The sequence below is a fragment of the Haemaphysalis longicornis genome, unplaced genomic scaffold, assembly GCF_048455015.1.
Source record: "Haemaphysalis longicornis isolate Haplotype H1 unplaced genomic scaffold, Haemaphysalis longicornis Haplotype H1 scaffold_1, whole genome shotgun sequence".
NCBI classification, from domain to species: domain Eukaryota; kingdom Metazoa; phylum Arthropoda; class Arachnida; order Ixodida; family Ixodidae; genus Haemaphysalis; species Haemaphysalis longicornis.
This window is the reverse complement of record NW_027526203.1, coordinates 298,923,910-298,942,609: the sequence shown is the minus strand read 5'-3', so window position 1 is coordinate 298,942,609 and position 18,700 is coordinate 298,923,910. Positions and strand designations below refer to the sequence as shown.

The 18,700-nt window shown below is 49.5% G+C and overlaps 1 protein-coding gene, 1 long non-coding RNA gene and 1 pseudogene across 11 annotated transcripts in view; 2 read left to right on the top strand and 1 right to left on the bottom strand.

Moving 5' to 3' along the window:
* The window catches only part of LOC144148956 (inactive dipeptidyl peptidase 10-like), a 541,623-nt gene that overhangs the window by 376,895 nt on the left and 146,028 nt on the right, over window positions 1–18,700 (top strand). The window lies entirely within an intron of this gene.
* LOC144170009 (uncharacterized) overlaps window positions 1–18,700 on the bottom strand; it is a 28,054-nt gene that overhangs the window by 3,655 nt on the left and 5,699 nt on the right. The gene's annotated exons all lie outside the window — the stretch shown is intronic.
* On the top strand, window positions 10,896–13,205 carry LOC144169998 (serine/threonine-protein phosphatase 4 catalytic subunit B pseudogene; annotated as a pseudogene).

Here is an 18,700-nt window from a genome sequence, read left to right as displayed (position 1 = left end):
AATGCGTATAAAATAAGAACTGAGCACAATACAATGTCCCGATCCTCTTGGGACAGTAAAAACTGCGAGGAAAACGTGTGATAACGGGGAATATATCGTTGCTGGACCCCTGAGCGCGTTTTAATTCCGTTGTTTCCGTACGAAAACGTCGAGCCCGGGGAATATTCTAATTTATACATCTATCCGACTTTTTTCTGCGCAGCTTAGTTGGTGGAGTTGCGCGGTCTGCAGTGATTAGTTCTGGCGCACGTAGCTCCCGAATAGCTAATGGGCCTGTGGCGTAGGCGTGATGTCGAAGTCGTTCGCCGTCTCCACATGCTGCCCGGCTGCGTTCCTCCCCAATTAACGTTGAATCAGGTGGCTCTGTTTCAAGATTGATGAAAAAAGCTCTCCGCCTGCCTAATTGCAAATTCTTCGCGACCAGCGGTGCGTGACTCCGTGTCCGCTCAGCGCAGAGGTTCTCGTTCAAGAGCGAAGAAATAGAGCATGGCTCCTAGCAGACACTGCGGTCGTGCGAGCTGCTGCTTGGTTCTTGCGCAACGTTCTTCTACGGTAGTTACCGTATGCGGGGTTTCAGTTTTGTTCTGTTCCGAGTTTGCACACACTGTGCAGGTGGTATTATTAAAGCAAAGCTTTCTACCTCTACCAGCCAACGCTTTCGTCAAGGCGTGCGGGACAAGAAACTCCCAACGCGGCTAGGGAGGGGGAGGGCGCTTTTCACTCACGGAGCACAGTGCAGATGGTGCGGCGAATGGGCGCTATCACCCAGCGTTCCCCGCGCGCCTGAGCTGCTCACCCTGGCGGGCGCCTAGGCGGGACCATTCCGCCGGCTCTGTTGTCTGCTTTAGCGACGGTTGTTTTGGGCCTGTTTTGGCGCAGCTTCTCGTCCATTGCGCGCTTCCTTCGCACGGCTTGATTAACTTGTTCGACAGCGCCTCCTGGGAAACCGGACCAGACGGAATTAAGTGGTCGTACGGCAGAGATACGTTAAGGATTGATTTGCAGGGCGGGAAATAAAATGTAGAGACCACGTACAGACATCTGGCCGCTGGAGAAACGCTACCTTTTGCGCACTGCTTGTCACGAATGGGACTCCGTTTTTTAAAAATTGCTGAATACCAATTCGGTTGTTTTACGTATTACAAAAGGCAAAAGGAGCAACTGGTTCTGATAAATAGTGATTATAAAAGTTCCCTCCGTTTTCACGCAATACTCAAACTAACTAGTTTAAATCGGTATAAATGGGAGTCACTAAGCTCACATGCCGAATTGTTTCGGTGTCTGCGCTTCTGTCGCGCGGTGGTGTAGCCCGGAACTAGCACATCAGGATGGCTAGGTTCCGCTGTCTCACCCTTCGAAACACGCTCCTCGCCGTTTTCTTTCTGTCGATGCACGCACGGCCGGGCTACAGCGGCGGCGTCCGCCGCTCTAGCCCGGCGTGGCCGACGCTTCTGCGTTCGATACGCCGCCCTTGCGAATTCCAGGTAGCGGCTGGAAGAATTCCTGGTTTCACTCACTGTAGGGCCACGTGTGTGAATTCAACTGACGTCGCATGGGAAGTTGTGGGTGTCGTTTACAGCTTTGCTTTCCAACCACCTTCACGGCGTGGATGGCGCCAATTTTTTTTTTCTCCGTGGATGGCGCCAATTTTTTTTTTTCTCCAGCTACATTCGTACCCGCGTAAAACATCAAATGAATTATTTATTCATAAAGGAGAGGTCCAACGCCTCATGTTGGGGAAGAGGAAGAGCAGAATAAAAAGGGGAAAAAAGAAAAAAAAAAGAATATTGTTCGCAGGTGGCATCGGTTCGTTTCACACATCCGCCTCGCACACGGACCACTTAGTGAAGGTCATTCGGGGGAAAGTAACTTTCCGAGAGGATCGACTGGTAGCTTGGTGGTGCCGTTACGTCCGCCCCGCACACTGGCAACTCGAATTCCCTGAAGAAGGTTGGCATTTTTCGCGAAAGACCAGAGGGACATTTTCTTTTGGTTTGTCTGTGGCTTAATCCAGTCTTCGTATGTGCGAACATGGTGTGGTTTGTGTCTCCACCTTTCTTTGTCCAGCTTGCCGCATTCCCATATAAAGTGCTGAACGCTGTGTCTGCTGTTGTGGCATAGGGTTCATGGACGGAAAGGTGGTGGTGTGGGTGTAAATGTAATTAGCTCATTGAAAACCTTTGTAACCGTTTTTTTAACTTATCCTGACCGTCAAATGTTAAGGCGATCTTCGTGACTCGCGTGTCGACTCAACAAGAAAACCTCAATGTAATATTATGAGCAATATGAAAGGGAACACAGGAACGCATAGAAAACACCCTCAGACCCAGCTATGCGTGATACGCAGCGGCCGCCGTCGGAAACAAAGTGGAAAGGGGGACGCTGTTCTAACAACTGTTCCCATTCCCGCCGTGCGTCTTATCGGCTCTGCGACGATACCATATCGGCGAAATGACGTTAACTGCTGCTTTGTAGAAATCCCAGCGTGGTGGGAGTGCCAAGAGTTAGTGGAAGAGCGCCCTCCTTCCCCCTTTGATTTTAACAGCGCCATCCGCGTATCGCTCCGAGTCTGTTTCGAGGCTGTTTGCCACGCGTTCCTGTGTTCCCTTTCATATTGCTCACAATAGTACGTTTATAATGATTGATGTGTCACAGTTTGGCCGCGCATTCATACTTTGATATGAGACTTCCTACATTGCCTTAAAATGTTGGCCCAGCAGTGTATTTGTGTGCAGTGTTGGAGCCGACTTTAAAGGATATTGGTATATAATGCGTTTTATATGGATACATCGGGTTTTATGTAAATATTTAATGAAATGCCATGCGGCCTTCCTACTTTCGTGTCAGACTTCATGTACGGTGCCTAAATAAAGATTTCTTCCCAGAAATTCATGTGCATGGTAGCGAAGCCGACTTCAAAGGGTCTCGGTGTATAGCATAGCAGCTTAAACATTTATTCGACAATTCTCACGTGGGAGTTCCTGCTCTCTTCTATATAAATGGTGTCGCACCGTAGCCACTTTCTGGCAACAGCGGCTACAGCCTGATGACGCGTTTGTGTTTTAAACAGACCGTAGAAGTAGCAGAAGGAGACCTAATTTGTTTTAGAGTAGACGCATTGGAACGAGAGTTGCGAATATCCGCAACCATTCGCACCGTTATGGTTCGTTCCACTTGCGGCAGGGCGGACGTTTGTAGCCCCGCGTTCAGCCGCAGCTGGAACTGTATACGCGTTGTTCCAGATGGAGCAAAGAGCTAGTGACGCCGGGCCATCGACGAGATAGAGAACGAACAACGTGTACTACCAAAATAAAATGGAACTGCAAAACAGGGGAAAATATCTCAACGATACATTGCAGTGTCCCTCTCTCAAAACAACAGTGTTGGCTTACCGGTCTTCGCAAATCAGTTCCAAAGGACGCTGAACTGTTGCGGCAGCATAGCAGCCAAGCGCGCTGCTGCTGGACCATTCGGACAAAGCCTTTGCCGCAGGGTTGAGGGCAGCAGGGCCTGCCTGAGTGGAAGCAGACGAAAGTACGAAGTACACCAGGCAGCCAGCCCGTGGACAGTCGGCTACAGTAGGTAGCGGTTATGCCGCGGCCGGAGGGGCCAAGGCCCGAGGACGTTGATGATAGAGCCATTGGAACACGAGTCCACGAGCCCAAGGGCACGATGCGTTCAAGGGCTCTTGCCCAGGCTTGCGCCGCGTCTTCGGTGGTGGTGGTGGTGGTGGCCCGAAAAATGGCGCATACCCACTTAGGGGGATTGGCCAAGAAGAGTTATGTTTTCATTACAAACAATCATGCGAGGCAAAGTAATGGAGCAGAAGAAAGAATTTGGTCTAGGTTAATGAGAGAGAGAGAGAAAACACGATAAAAAAAACCATAGAGAGAAGAATAGGAAAACTATAGTAAAAGTCAGCCTAATCGGAATGTTTTTAACACTGCAGACGAGCTGTTTCCGAAATGAAGGAGTGGATGGCGTTGCACACGTCCCTATGGCATCGGCCCAGCCTAGTCCCCCCAAACGACAAAAGCACCGGTACAGTTAAAGGCAGTCCAAGACGTAGCAGGGGAATCTCCAGCAGCCTTCTCCGATGGTTAGAAAATCGGCGGCAAAAAAGAAAGAAATGCTCTTCGGATTCAATTTCTTGGCAAAAGTGGCACAGAGGGGTGGTTATCAGATTTGCCCTGTATAAATACCGATTAAGTGGTGGCACACCACAACGAAAAGAAGTTATCAATACTTCGCACAAGCGAGTTATCCCAGCTCGTGGTTGTGTTTCCTTACATCACTGCACATACCCACGTGGGCAGGGGGGCGATTGGCCAGGAATCGGGCGTATTGAGGGCGAGTGCGCCCGCTTCCTGAAACTATAAATTAGAAGCTTAAGCGGCAAGAACCTGGGGCGAGAATCCGGGACGGCGCTTCAGATTGGCTCGCTGCGGTTAAGCGTGGCCCTAGGTTCTCGCCGCCTTTAGTTGCTGCCATCAATGCTTTGCTCGTGTCCGCAAAGTGGGAATTGGCCAAGTCCTGAAAATTGACTAACCAAGAGTTAGTTATGAGCGTGAGTGTATAAAAGAAAAAAAAATCAGGAAAATAAACCTTAGTGGCGGGTGGCTGCGAGAGATATCGAGTATTTTCACAAAGAAGCCTTCCAGTTAATCCGTAGCTCTCCACTACGAAACATCACGTGGCCGAAGTGAGTGAAGCCCGAGTTTGAACTTCCTGCGGCCATGACAGAAGCACAATATATCTGTGACTAAATTTTCTTCGTTGTGACAAAGCTGAGCCTACTGGCACCAATTCACGTTACCGCCTAATTTTCTCCTTCCATTCATGGCACATGTCCTGTAGGGGGATTGGCCAATGCTTAAAAAGGGGTTGTTTGGCAACATATACTTCTCTAAAAACCGGATATAAACACTATTAAAAATAAAAAGGAGTAGAAACCTTAAGGAAGGACTGGATTGCGCCCCCCCACCCCCCTTCAACGTCGTTGCCGTTCATTTGTACACCATCTCATACTTTTGCGCAACTTTTCAACTGAACGCACTTTCTCCTCGGGCGCCTTTACTGTTCCTTGAAACTCATCGCTATGCAATGTTTCCGGACGCTTCTCTACTGGCGCCCATTTATTTATGCTCTCGGGGGGCTTATTTATCGATCGCCCTTTTTTTTTTCGTTTTTTTCCCGCGGACTTTCTCTCGCTTCTTTTCTTTGTCTCTTTCTGTTCTTCCCTTTGACGTCGCCACTTTCTTTTCCTTTCTCCTACCACGGCCATTCCCATCCTCTTCATTTCATTCGTGCTAGTGCTCATAACAAGGGCCTGTAAGCCTGGCTCGCAACGAAAGTAACTGTGTTTTAAAAAAAGCCGCGCTGAAAAACAAAACAGGCCGAGAAACCGGCAGCAATAAATCTGCTGGGGTTTACCTATATACGTTCCGCATATAAAAAAGAAGACGGTACTCAACGCTAGATACAAATTCGCCGACCACGTCTGAGATGCCACCCATGCCGGTGCGGTAAACAACTAGCGGGGCGCGTTACGCCAAGGAATGCGGTGCCACTCGGTGGCGGCATTCGCCCCGTCGCTCACGGCGTCCGCGGCAAGTATACAGTCCGGCCGGACGAGCACAATCCGTATTGAGCGGCCGCGGCAGCCCGATCTGCAGTACACTTCCTAGCGCGCGGATCAGCCGTCAATTGGGAACCAACGGGCAGGAATGCCATCTTGAATTCCAATGGCATATCCGGAGCACTTTCAGAGCAACTTTTTGGCTCAGTTTGGAGCAAACACGTTCGAATGGCAGATCGGGAGCAACCGAATCTTGTTCCAATGGCAGATCGAAAGCGCCGTCGCATGCAAGGTCCCTCCGCACCTATACAGCTGTGCTGATATCGCGATGCTATGCTAAAATGAGTATCCTGTCTAGCACCGTCAAGGGACCGCAGTTTAGCTTTAGCCGTACGTGTGGTTTAACCGCACAAGGGTGTATGTTGCCAAAAATCGCCAAGGCAGAAAGGGTCTTCGGACGCTACGGCCATGGGTTCAATGTGCACAATCGAATTGAAGAACATTTGGCGCCTTTTATAGAGCCCGCTAGACGGAGTGCCACGTATTGGAGCGTTCAATCTCCCGAGAAATATCCGTGCGTCATGAATGTTGTATTTTACAAACATACTATCTTCGCCCCCCGCAACCCATTGGGGACATTATCGTTACCTGTGTGGCCGAGCAGCCCTTGTGCTCAGTGTGCATGGATTCGTGTGGGCCAATTCCCCAGAGCGGCAGCATTTTCTTCTTTGTCGTCGCCGCGATCATCATCAGCAGTCCCCACGCGCCATCGCGAGCCGCACGTTTCATCGCGTGGAGCGAGTCCCGTCGCGAGGAGCGCGCTCCCTCAGTCAGCGCTCGCTGTTCACTCCTGGCCCAACGTTCCGCCGTCCCTGCACGCACAGTCCCGACGACCGGCGCTCAAGGTAAATATCCCTGGAATTACAATTTAGCTATTTACGCCTTAGCCGTTTAGTGGCGGCTTAGTGGTTCGCGACCGCAGTGTCGGCATTTCTGAGGGAATTCCAGCACATGATCGCGTGAAATCCGTGTTCCATTCTCACGTTAGGCCTGACGCTGCTTTACTTCGCGGGCTTTTTGAGACGAAGCTACCGTGCTCACATGTTTATTGCTGTATCATTGCGAAAAGCGGAAAGCGCAGCAGGAATGTAGCTGAAGGTTTTTTGCTTGTTTTGCTTTTGCTGCTTTGGGAAGAAAGTATAGGAAGTTGATATATTGCCCGTAGCCGTGATTTTCTCCACGCAGGATATTTCGCCAGCGCTGCCTCTTGAGGTTCAACAGAAAATGATATTTTTGTCTGTAAGCAAGGCTTCCGGTTAGGTCTGCTGCGGTAGCGCTGTGGGTCTCTTAATTATGGTGTCAGGCAGGGCGTGTTTGATTCCGCCTTGTACAAACGTTCCCTTTTTGTACTCTTTCTTGCGTTTTTTTTTTCACCGCTTTTGTATATTCATTGTTCTTTTCTTTGGTTTAGTGACTAAATGAGCAGGTCATGCAGCTTCCGCATTGCTGACAAGCCTAGGAGGACTGTAGGCCCACACGGTAATCCTGCTTAGGTAGTGTGCGGGCACATGAGCACCCATAATCCCGAACAGCCAGCTGCGCGGAGAGCGAAGCGATCCCTAGTGCAAGAATCGCACAATTCTTTATAAGTGGTTTTGCCTTCAATGGTGTCTTATAGCGTTAACTATCAACAGCGGGCTTCGCCGTTTTCGGGATGTCCGCGCCTGAATACCATCATGCCTTGCGCATCACGTGACCGACCGGCTCCAAATCACAATCGGTACGTCGCGCCAGCTGCACGACAGCCCTGCCATAAAGCCCGTTTTCTTGTCCCTGCTGCAAAAACGGACCCCAACGTAAGGGGTTCCGTGAACAGTCACTCCTCTGAAGCATTCGGCCTGTCTTCCGTATAAACGTTTTTTTTTTTCTTGTTTTTCTTAAAGGGACAGACCACCGATTTTTGTCGCGTATGTTCTCTAGCTTATATGAAAGCCATCGTTTTATATAGTCGGATAACCACAAGCAATTTATAAACAAATTGGTGGGAATAAATTTAATTTGGCACTAAACTTTGCGAAATCTGAAGGGTGGTGGTTCCTACTACAATACGTGTCCCGGGCACGTGACTCGCCAACCTTGCAGCTACTGAAACTGCTGAAACGTTTACTCACTTATCGAAAACCTTTTAACTCAAGCATTTGTATAACCAAGGCTCTAAGTAGGACGAGTTGGTTACTAAGGAATTCATCGTACTAGCGAACATTAACACAGAAACAAAGGTAAAGAGGAGACGAAACACACGCTAGATCTAGCGGGTGTTTCGTCTCCTCTTTACCTTTGTCTCTGTGTTAATGTTCGCTAGTACAATGAATTCATTTGTGTAATTTTAAAGGGACCCTGCAACACTCTTTGAGCAGTGCAAGTAAACAAGCGCGACGTTTAGATTACACTGCCATGAAAAGCTGAGCCAAATATTACACGTGCACGTGAAGCGGTGGCCGTGCAAATCGATGTGAAAGACGCGGGAAAACCAACCGCTCTCTCTTCAATGGTCCTCATTATACAACCCCTGGCATGGCCTAAGGGACGTCACATAGGCCAAGGCTTCCCGATCGGCTGTCACTGCTCAAATTCGCGGCTAGATTCTCCCATTTCCGTCGTCGTCATCGCAGTGTACGAACCTCTTCTATGCCTGTACCTGTAGGCACAGTTTTGCCGTTTATTTTGTGTTTTGAGTGCGCGCGGAGTTTGAGTGACGAGCTCAAGACTTCCCTTTCAACGGGACCACTCGACTACAAACGTTTATTGCTTCAAAAACGCCCTACCAGCCCGAGCGCGCATTTGCGAGCAGGCACCAATGCCTGCTTTTTTGTGGCACCAGACCGGAAATAGGCCCCTCCGCCTTGCGGAGAAAAGGAGAAAACTACCCGGCATGTGACATATCGAAGGCCGCCGAAGAGAGCGCCGCGAGCCGCCCCCCTCTCCGGGAGAGAGCGCGCAGCTTTCGTCGCCTTGTCCGCGCTCGAGTTGAGAGGGAACGATTATGCGCGATTTCTCATCGCGCGTAGTTTCGTTAATTGTGAACGGATTCTCATAATTCTTGCGGGAGGAGATTTCTGGGACAATAGACTTTATCCCAAAATACATTACTAGTAGTCGATGGCAAGTGTTGCAGGGTCCCTTTAAAGTGTATATGTATTTTTAAACACTATTTTGAAAATTTTCAACGCACGCCGCCCGCCGCCGCTGGGTTGCTCTCAGTATGAACCTCCATGCCCAGAATCAACAGCAGCGTTCAGTAAACAGACCCATTGAAGGAGCCTTGACGATTATACCTGAATCAGGGGCGTTTCTTCTGCCCAAATATTCGTTTTCAGTTTCCAAAAACGCCGACGCTAGCTCAAAAAAACAAAAACAAAAGGACACGCCCGGGGAGAATCGAACTGCCGACCTCCACAACAGGAAGCCAGCATTCTACCTATATATATCGTGCATCTCAACAGATGGTGCCTTCGCGCAAAATAGGCTAGTGATTAAAAAAACACACAAAGAAATAAGAAAGCCTGCAATTCATGATTTTTTTAGCTGGGGACATGTTTTTAAATACCGCTTTTCATCTCGCATACCGACAAAAGTGTGTACCGTGGCACTGTATACGTCATGGTTGCCAGTATTATTTTTGGGGAGGTCACGCGCGGCTCGTAGATCTAAAAATTTCGATTTAAAAAGTTCTAGGGCGTTATTAGCGAAACCGTTCCGCGATAAGGCGATCTAAAGGACGTCCTTTCATTTAGGATAGAGAACATATACTCAACAAAAATCCGCTGTCGGTCCTTTTAACGAGCCCCGTCCGTTGGGAGCCCGTGTTTTTCAGTGCGGAGACGAAAACAGGCCTTACGGCAGCTGTAGGGAGATGTGGCCAAGGCGTTGTGCTGCTGAGTACGAGTGCGCGGTTTCGATTCCGGCCGCGGCGACCGTTTTTCTGATCAACGTGAAAAATTAAGCCCAGTTTTACCCGGTGAGAAATTTGCTGAAACGACGGAGCTGGGGTTGCCTTGTGTCGGCTCGAACGTCAACGGAAGCTCGCCCCAGCGCCGTCGCCACGCCGCAAATTCTACGATTCACGCGTCAGCGGTGGTAGGCTCCCTGGCAATGTTCTGGCAATGTTCACTTGATATTTTTTTAGCAATCCCATTTAAGTTAGGTAAGAGGAAACATCCAGGACAACGAATGTAGAAAACAGAAAATGTAGTTGCTGGTAAACCATCATTGACTGCTGGCAATATATCCTGATGACTAAGTTGCGGCTTCGGGCAAAATATGCTCGGAAATATGAAACGTTCACCCTGTAGCTAGTGCACGTCGTTTCTTAAACGAAACGTGTGTCATTATGTCCCTGCCTATTTTTGCAAGAGTGCGTTTTGACGTTGCGCTTCCCAAAGCATTTGCCTCCGTTTTTCAGATCGAATAATTGTATCGTGCACTGTTTTCATTCGTTAATAACGTCGCTTTACTTCAGCTTCCTTGTTAGCGTTAATGACATACCATGTGTCGCGGTACAAAAAAAAATGCAATAAATGAAGACGGGACAAGACGCCAGGACGGGTACATGAACCAAACCTCTAGAAACTCTCCGAACGTCTTTGGTGAAGTGTGGAAATTTTGCGTGTGGAAATTAGTAGGTGGTGGGGCGCAGTTCAACAGGAACGTGCTTATTTTTTCAAGCGTGTAAAAATTGCGCCGCTTGCTGAAAGTAGCATTAGAGGTGTTAGTCTGTAGGTCGAAACGTCGTCTGCCGGAATTTGCGCTTTTTGCGGCACTTCTACGCGGCCTTTGCACGCGATTTCCTTGATTCGTGTCGTGCTAACCTTTCCTTGAGCTAACTTAGCAGCCTCACGTATTACCTGAACCTGCAGGCTAAGATTCGTATTGCTGGTAGTAGCAAGGATGCGGGACGCTATGATGCCAGGCGTTGCTACTCCTCATTATTACCGTAGCAGCATTTCACAAAGAAAAATTGCTGCAGCATCACTGGTGTCGGTGTCAGTCTGTGTCTACGCGGCAAAATTCAAACGAGGGTTAAATTGGTACCTGCTTAAATGATTATAGGTTTATGGGTACAGTAAAAGGGTGAAAATAAAGAACGGTGATGGCAACGAAGAATGGAACAAAAATACCCTCAGCATAGAAACTAATCAAAAAAGGCATCTGAACAAATGGCAGGGGAGTAATAAGGGCGTTGAGGGGCCCCCCTTCCCTCAGCGCACAGGCTCCATTTTTCCCATGGCTGCGTGCGCTCACGGCGCTATAGCGCCACAAATGAAGTTTCGATGGGTGCGGGTAGCTGATAAGCATCTGACTTCCATGTTTATCATTCTGATTCTGCTTGCATTCTCGGCTAAATTACCTGGGTTCTACGAAACAGTCGCCCCCGTTTATTGTTCGCCAGCTGCAGCGAAACATTACATCTTCAACGTAGTTTATTTTACAAAACTACAGCGCACTTCAGAACAGTTCCGTATTTCCACCACTGACTGTCACTTTTTTTGCTTCTCGTGGCTTGCTTTCCTTTCGGGGTGTCTGGCTCTTTTCCGAAGGCGTTGATATGGACAGAGGGGCCGGAGACAGCAGCGACTTGGACCGCCACGTCGAGAAGCTCCGACGCTGCGAGACCTTGCGGGAGTCGGAAGTGAGGCGGCTCTGTTTCAAGGCCCGGGAGATTTTGACGGAGGAGGGCAACGTCCAGAGGGTGGATTCGCCCGTGACCGTGTGCGGCGACGTACACGGGCAGTTCTACGACCTCAAGGAGCTGTTCAAGGTGGGCGGAGATGTCCCCAGTACCAACTACATCTTCATGGGCGACTTCGTGGATCGCGGCTTCTACAGCGTGGAGACCTTCCTGCTGCTGCTGGCGCTGAAGGTACGCTATCCGGACCGCATTACGCTGATCAGGGGAAACCACGAGAGCCGGCAGATCACCCAGGTGTACGGCTTCTACGATGAGAGCGTGCGCAAGTACGGCTCCGCCAACGTGTGGCGCTACTGCACGGAGGTGTTCGACTACCTGCCCCTGTCGGCTCTCGTCGACGGCAAGGCTTTCTGCGTCCACGGCGGTCTCTCGCCGTCCATCCGGACCCTGGATCAGATGCGCATCATCGACCGGAAGCAGGAGGTCCCACACGACGGGCCAATGTGCGACCTGCTCTGGTCGGACCCGGAGGAAATGGCGGGCTGGGGGGTGAACCCGCGCGGTGCCGGGTTCCTCTTCGGCGGCGACGTGGTGGCCCAGTTCACCGTTACCAACGACATTGAGCTGATCTGCCGCGCCCACCAGCTGGTGATGGAAGGGTACCGGTGGCACTTCAACGAGACCCTGGTCACCGTCTGGTCGGCCCCGAACTACTGCTACAGGTGCGGCAACGTGGCCGCCATTCTGGAGCTGCACGACCACCTGCAGCAGGAGTTCGCCATTTTCGAAGCCGCACCTCCGGAGCAGAGAGGGGCTCCCGCGACGAGGAATCCCCATCCGGACTACTTTCTCTAAGTGCCTCTGTTTTTTTTTTTTTTTCCTTTTGTTCTTAAAATGAGCTCTTGGTTTGGTGTCCCCGTCCGCGTCAATTAGGCGAAAGGTCCCCCTCCTCTTGTAGGACATTATCAGCATTTGGACAAGTTCCATGCAAACTTCCATGTCTCTCCGCGCGGAAGGGCCGAGGCATCGGTTTCGTCCCCCCCCCCCCCCTTCCCCCTCTGCTCAGTTACTTTCCTGAAAAAAAAAAAAACTTTTCTAACCCAGTTTTCAAGTTAAAAACTCCCTTGTGTTTTCTTAAAGCTTGGTCGTGTTCTGTTTTTGTCTGTTATGGGCTGCGAATACATTCTGCGTGCACACGTTCCTTCAGGTGTAATTCAAGCAGAGTGGCTGGAAAGCCATGGCATGTGGAGAAAGAACGTTCTGGACTTTGGATGGAGCTTGTACACCGCGTGCGGGGCTGCTTGAACTGTGCAATCGGAACTCGTTTTGTGTTTTGTCTGAAGTGTGTACATTATGTCTATTTCATGCCCATTAAAGAGTGTGTAGGCACGTTGTCAAGGTTCGAATTCTTCGTCTCGTTATTTTCTGGTGAGTCGATTTCTTCTTCTTCCGGTGTTGAAAAGTTCCCACAGTCGGACAGATTCGAATTTTTGAAACAGAATGATCACCCGCCGCGGTGTCTATAAGGCGTTGTGCCTCTGAGCCCAAGAACGCGAGTTCGATCCAGGCCTAGGTGACTACTTTTCTGGTGGAGGCGAAACGCGAAAGCACCGGCGGGACGAGATCCGGCGCACGTCAAATATCCTCAGGTGGTCGAAATTAATCCGGAGCCCTCCACTACGTCGCGCCCCATAGCACAGATGTAGCTTCGGCGCGTTGAACGCCACAGTCAATGAAACAAAAGGATCCTTTCCGTCATATCGCTACTGCGCAAGCGGACACGTCATCACGCGCCGCGCTGAGCTTCGCCCTATCGGCGCCGCTGCCTCACCCCGCGGCAGAGAAGCTCACCAGTCACTGCGCTCCTTTCCGGCACTGCAGCGGCTTGTGCTCCTCTCGGGTTCCGTACTAGACTTCCACCTAGTATTTGTAAGGGTCGTCCCCTTAAGGAGCGGTCCCTGCATACCTCTCGTGTATTTTCATTAACATACATAATAAATGTTTTTACCACCACCCCCCCTCGGCGCGCCGCGTAACATGGCGCTGCCCGCAATACCGACGTATCCGTTCGTTCGCCAATTGGACATTAATAACTTTCTCGTTCACAACTCGTGAGACGCGCTTAGTGTCCTTGGGGTTTTTGCTTGCATGTGCGCCTTCCGTCTTTTTTGTACAGCGGATCTGTATGCATGTCTCAGTTTCCCAATTTAGCGTGTGTCAACGAAAGTCGCGACGACAAAGCATCGCACGCGCCGAGCGCTTGCTCTATAGAGCTAGTGTAAACTGCTATGTATCCCTCATCCCAATGCAAGTTTCTTGAAAAAAAAAATGTACTAAAGTTTGCCTCTATAGGAGGACTCTATCATTTGTTTCACTTAGTTGTAATAATTAGTTCACAGTGAAATTGTAAACATTACAGAATTCACGACGGCTGTCAATACTACAGTAAACGGCTTTAACTTTTTGTTGGCTTTAACTTTTGTTTTATCGAAATACTCTCGAAAAACATTGTATGACAGTGCAGCTTGCTGGACAGCATATTGTACGACAATTAGCCGCTAACACGCGTCCTTACTTTCCGTCGACTTTCGAAGTGAAGTTGTAAATATTGTGGGATTTTTTTTTCTCCGTTAATTGTGGTAGTGAGAAAAAAAAAGTTGCTCATGAGCAGCTGTCTTCGCTTGCTGCTTCCTTTTTTTAGCTCTAAATTAGTTCTGAGTAATAACCTGGAGCGGTTCATTTCGAGGTAACGCTAGTTAGAAAAAGATTAAGGAGTAGTATAGGAAATCGGGCTAGCTTACCATTTTTCCTCCCAGCAAGAACAAGGAAACGTTTTTTTTTTTCCTTCATCTCGACGTCAACAGGCGCCGTACCATAGTGCTTCCTGAAAAAGTACCATCCTCGATACGTTCTTAAAACTATAGCATACACGCGCTTTGAACCAGCATCTGCGATTTTATATACCGCGTTATGATACACTTAAAGCCTTCTATGTATAATAACCTTGCAGGAATGCTAAAGAGCAAGTCTGGCAGGGAATCCACGTCGGCTATTCGTGCCAAGCGGGGGCGCAAAGAGTAAATTATCCACTGATTGTTTTCTTGGCACATTTTTCCACTCATGTTCCCGTGGGAGGCTAATGCATCCATACACGGTGTGGGTACTCACTGCGCCGGCAACGTTTTCATTTTTTTCGCTAACATTTCGGCCGCAACCGTGGTCTTTTGCTCAAAACCATATCAACTGCTCCTCAAATATGCATTTTGAAGTCCGGTTAGTCGGACTCACCCGTAGAGGGGAGCCTCCGGAACTTCCCAGAGAAATAACAGCAAGAGTCACGCATTTCTGTACCGAATGTGGATCAGGACAGTTTCCTACCCTGCTGCGTAAGGAGTATGTTTCTGCGAGTGCGCATGCCTTGCGCATTCGTGGAGGGGGTGGAGGGAGGAGTACGTAATATATGTCATGGCTGTGCATGCGTTCTCGCTGAGAAACCGGGAAACCTCACCGACAGCTGTTAATCCTTTCTGTGTGAGCGGCAAGACCACGGAGAGCGGTGTTTTTATTTTATTTTTCGGCGAACACGTGCGCTTTGATACACAACCACTTTAGGGGGAAAGTGTGGTGGCGCAAGGGGTTTCGCGTCTTCCGACTGACTGTTTTCTTGTAGCTTTGTGCTGCGTTTCTTTGAGTATCCGGCGACGAGGTTCGTCGTGTAGCGGGCAAAAGGCCGCTTATACTTGCATGCTGAGCAAATTTTCATGCATCCTGCGCTCGACGTGCGCACGAAACTCTATAGTGCTTTTATCTGCCATCACGGGTGTGCGCTGGGCCGTCCAAGCGAATACGCAGAGTAAACAGAAAGCGTGGGGAGTGGGGGGAGGGGGGTAGCAATGTGTGCGGCGACGAGCGGCAGAAGCCCCGCAAGGAACACGACGGCTGCGCACACGCCCGAGGTCTTCCTGGCCCGGTGCGGATTGTTTCCCGGGAAAAGAGGCAAGTTGCGCGTGGCTTCTCCGAATTACGGAGGCGCATAACTTGGCTTTAGCCTCGTCACAGCGGTGCCGGCCCTGATTGCGGAGCCTGCTGAAACGAGCCACACCGACGGAGCACGTCGGTTGTTTGCGCATCTTACGGTGGCCGCTTCTGGCCGGCTGTTCCTCCTACTGCGCACTTTCTGGTTCTCCTTGTCTCCCGCTCTTCGTCGCTGTCCCTTTTTAACGTGAAAACTTCTTTCGCTTGCTGTCCAAGATTTGTGGTCACCAGACGGGAAGCGCGAAAAAGTTAAGCCTGCAGTGCAGGTTGGGAGGAGGACTCGTCGCTGATTGGGTGACGGGTGAGGGAGGAGGTTTACACGTCGGAATGGGAAGGTGACAAATAGAGGAAAAAAAAGAATAGAAAAAGAGAAAACAAAGGAAGAGAAAAAAAAAAGAGGAAAGGGTTCTGGGAGAACACAGTGGAGAGGGTTGTTGGTTGGGGAAGTGTTACCGATGCCTTGTGTTTAACTTGAGTTACCTCTGGTTATGGAAGAACTCCAGAGTTTATAAACCGATTATCGGTAGTACCGCTTCATTCCTGCACTGTTTTATCCAGTGTGTGCATGTTAAGTGGTAAGGTGGCGATCCACGTACGCGGAAACGCTTGGTTGACAGAACCATGAAGATGGGCTGAAGGAGAACGCTTGGTGTACGCAACACAATGAATTACTTAGCAATCTGCCGGACTTTTTTTTTTTTTTAATTTCGACCAACACTTCAAGCGTGCTCGACTAGATATTGCCGGCGTGATGAAAGTGGCGGGAGCAAATAGTGACCATGTCCGACACGACAGATAGCGGAAAACAGGCCAACGAACCAAGGCGCTCGTGAGAGCTTGAAACATTTAGCCCCTCACGACACTGTTTCTTTAACGCGATTATAATTCTTGATGGCCTTCACCCACTTTTCGGTATGCCGGTCCCTGTTAGGTTGTGTAGCCTTCTGTGTGAAGCTTAGACGTAGGAGGACAGAGTGACGAGGAAAGGGTGGTGGGAAGGAGGGGAGCGGAGAGCGGGAATGGAGGCGGGTAAGTGCATCCAGTTCGTCAACGTACCCAAATCTGTCACACAACCGGAATCTCACTGCCAGCGCAGACTCCACCGCAACCAGCGGAATGATCGCCCCAACATCACCGCGCATTTAGATGCCACCACGTGGAAGATACCACCACGTGGAAGATGCCGCCACGCGCAATAGATAGCCCTTGTGTTGGAGTAGTTCCTCGTTGCCCTACTTGATCACTGGAGGCAAAGTGGCTTCCTACAGTGGTCAAACAGGAGCAACGTCGCCCAGTGAATTTATGCACATAATCAACCCCCGATGGTGGGTTCTGCCTTAATTTTTCAGAGATTCTAATTTGAGCCGCGGTTTTCGACAATATCGACTTGAGGAAGCGCTAAGCTGCAGGCGACACCACAGGTCGTTTTTAGGAACCACGGCGCGCTTCCGGATGCTCAGCCTTCTCGCGCTCGCCAAAAGGAAGGTCAGAAGAAGGATCAGAAATATTCTGCAGGACTGACCACAGGAAAACACCGGCAATGTGAGACGCTCGCTTTTCAGAATTAGTTCACGTGCACTGGCATAGATATTTATTGCATAAATTTTTTGTGTGTGTGTGTGTGTGCGGGGTGCTTTCTCGTGCGTTAGCATCTGCTAGGGATGTTTTCCCAAACTCTCGTGACGCGCTACATGCGTGCGAAGAAGAGACAGCAAAACCGTCCGTTTACTCAAGTGGTTAAAGAGAAAGCCAGCGTCTCCGACGTCTGCTTGCTAGTGAAATACCGGTAAAAATGTTTTTCACGTTGGGAAAGCGCTTTAGTAGTGACATTTATTGTCACGGATGAAATTATAACGAGACAACAGAGGCTTAATTAGGCGAGCCTAATTGTGCCCATGAAACTGGGGCGGTATTCTCGTGTTTGTCCGTTTTGAAAACGTCCGTTTTGAGTCCGTTTTATTGTGACGTAATTCCAGTTGTAGGCGGGCTTCGGGTTGACTTTTGCGCAACTGTTCTTGTAAACACTTTTTACACGACTAAACCTATTTTAAACTATCTTATATATGTGTTTATTTTTCCGCCAGCGAACCAACAACGAGGCGACGAAAAATCGTCTGCTCCAAATCGTCTGCTCCGAGAAACCGCGGCTCATAGCTCCGCCGTGCTTGCATGGCGTCACATCCGGGTGTTCGCTTTTAGCCAATCAGGGCTTGCTCAAAACGGACACTTTTTAAATGGACACAAAACGGACAAAACACGAGAATACCGCCCCTGCAGAGACGTAAACAGGGTGCCACCGTCGAGAGTACACTCCTTCGCGCTGCGAACGCGTTGCCCGTCCAGTCCGCTTACGTGCCTCCGCGTGTCCTGGTCGCCACTCGGCACACTTGCGCGTGCTACCACCGGTGCAGAATCTTCCCGAAGGTGATCGGATGACACGGCGCTGTTACGGCGGTCGCTGCCACTGCCCGGTCTCAATAAAATGGAACTCTGTGTCGGAGCCTGTAGCAATATTTAGCGCAGTTCCTAGGGTCAACACTTTGCTGCTGTTGCAACCGGAAGACCCAAAAGAAATGACGAATAAACGGTAGTGATTTTACTACTCATGTGTTCCTGAAGTACACCAAAGCGTTGCATATAACAAATAGGTCATTTATAGTGTGGGGGAATGACCGCCTGACAACCGGAGCTGTTCTTTTCACGTGTGGATGAAATTCAGTTGCCGCTTTTCTGATGCAGGCGGAAAGCAAAAACGCCCGTGTGTTCAAGATTTCGGCGCACGTTAAAGATCCCCATAGGTGGTCAAACTTAATCCGGAGCCCTCGGCGCGCCTCATCGCATGTGAAGCGTTGGCGCGTTAAAACCTCATAATTAAAAAATCAGTCGAATTGAATTGAGTGCAACCTGATTCCGCTTGTGCCTTGGAGTTCAAGTAATAAATTAATAAACAAATGGCAGTTGCCCTTTGCCTAAGCAAGCAATAGAGCGCACGGAATCCGTAAACAGAATTTCCGAGTTGGTTGGCAAGCATGCAAGAGGACAACTCGGCATTCATATCGCGTAGCACGCATATTCGATCAATTATTGGTCAATTCCTGGCGCGTGCATGTGCCATTTGCGCATATGTGGACATGGGCCGGGGCAAATAACTCTAGATCGGTCTAGAAGGCATCCGGCTTGGCTTGCCATTTCTAGCCAATTTCCCGTATGCGTCTGTTTTTCTTTCTTTTTGCTTTCGTTGCCGTTTGCGCCGGAATCCGCCAGTCAGGGCAAATTATTCTTCTTCCTGCGGGACATTATAATAACCTATAAAACCTTCGCAGTAAACCCGGGTAGTTATACCTTCTATTTATTTATTTAGTTATTTTATTTATTTATTTATTTATTTATTTATTTAG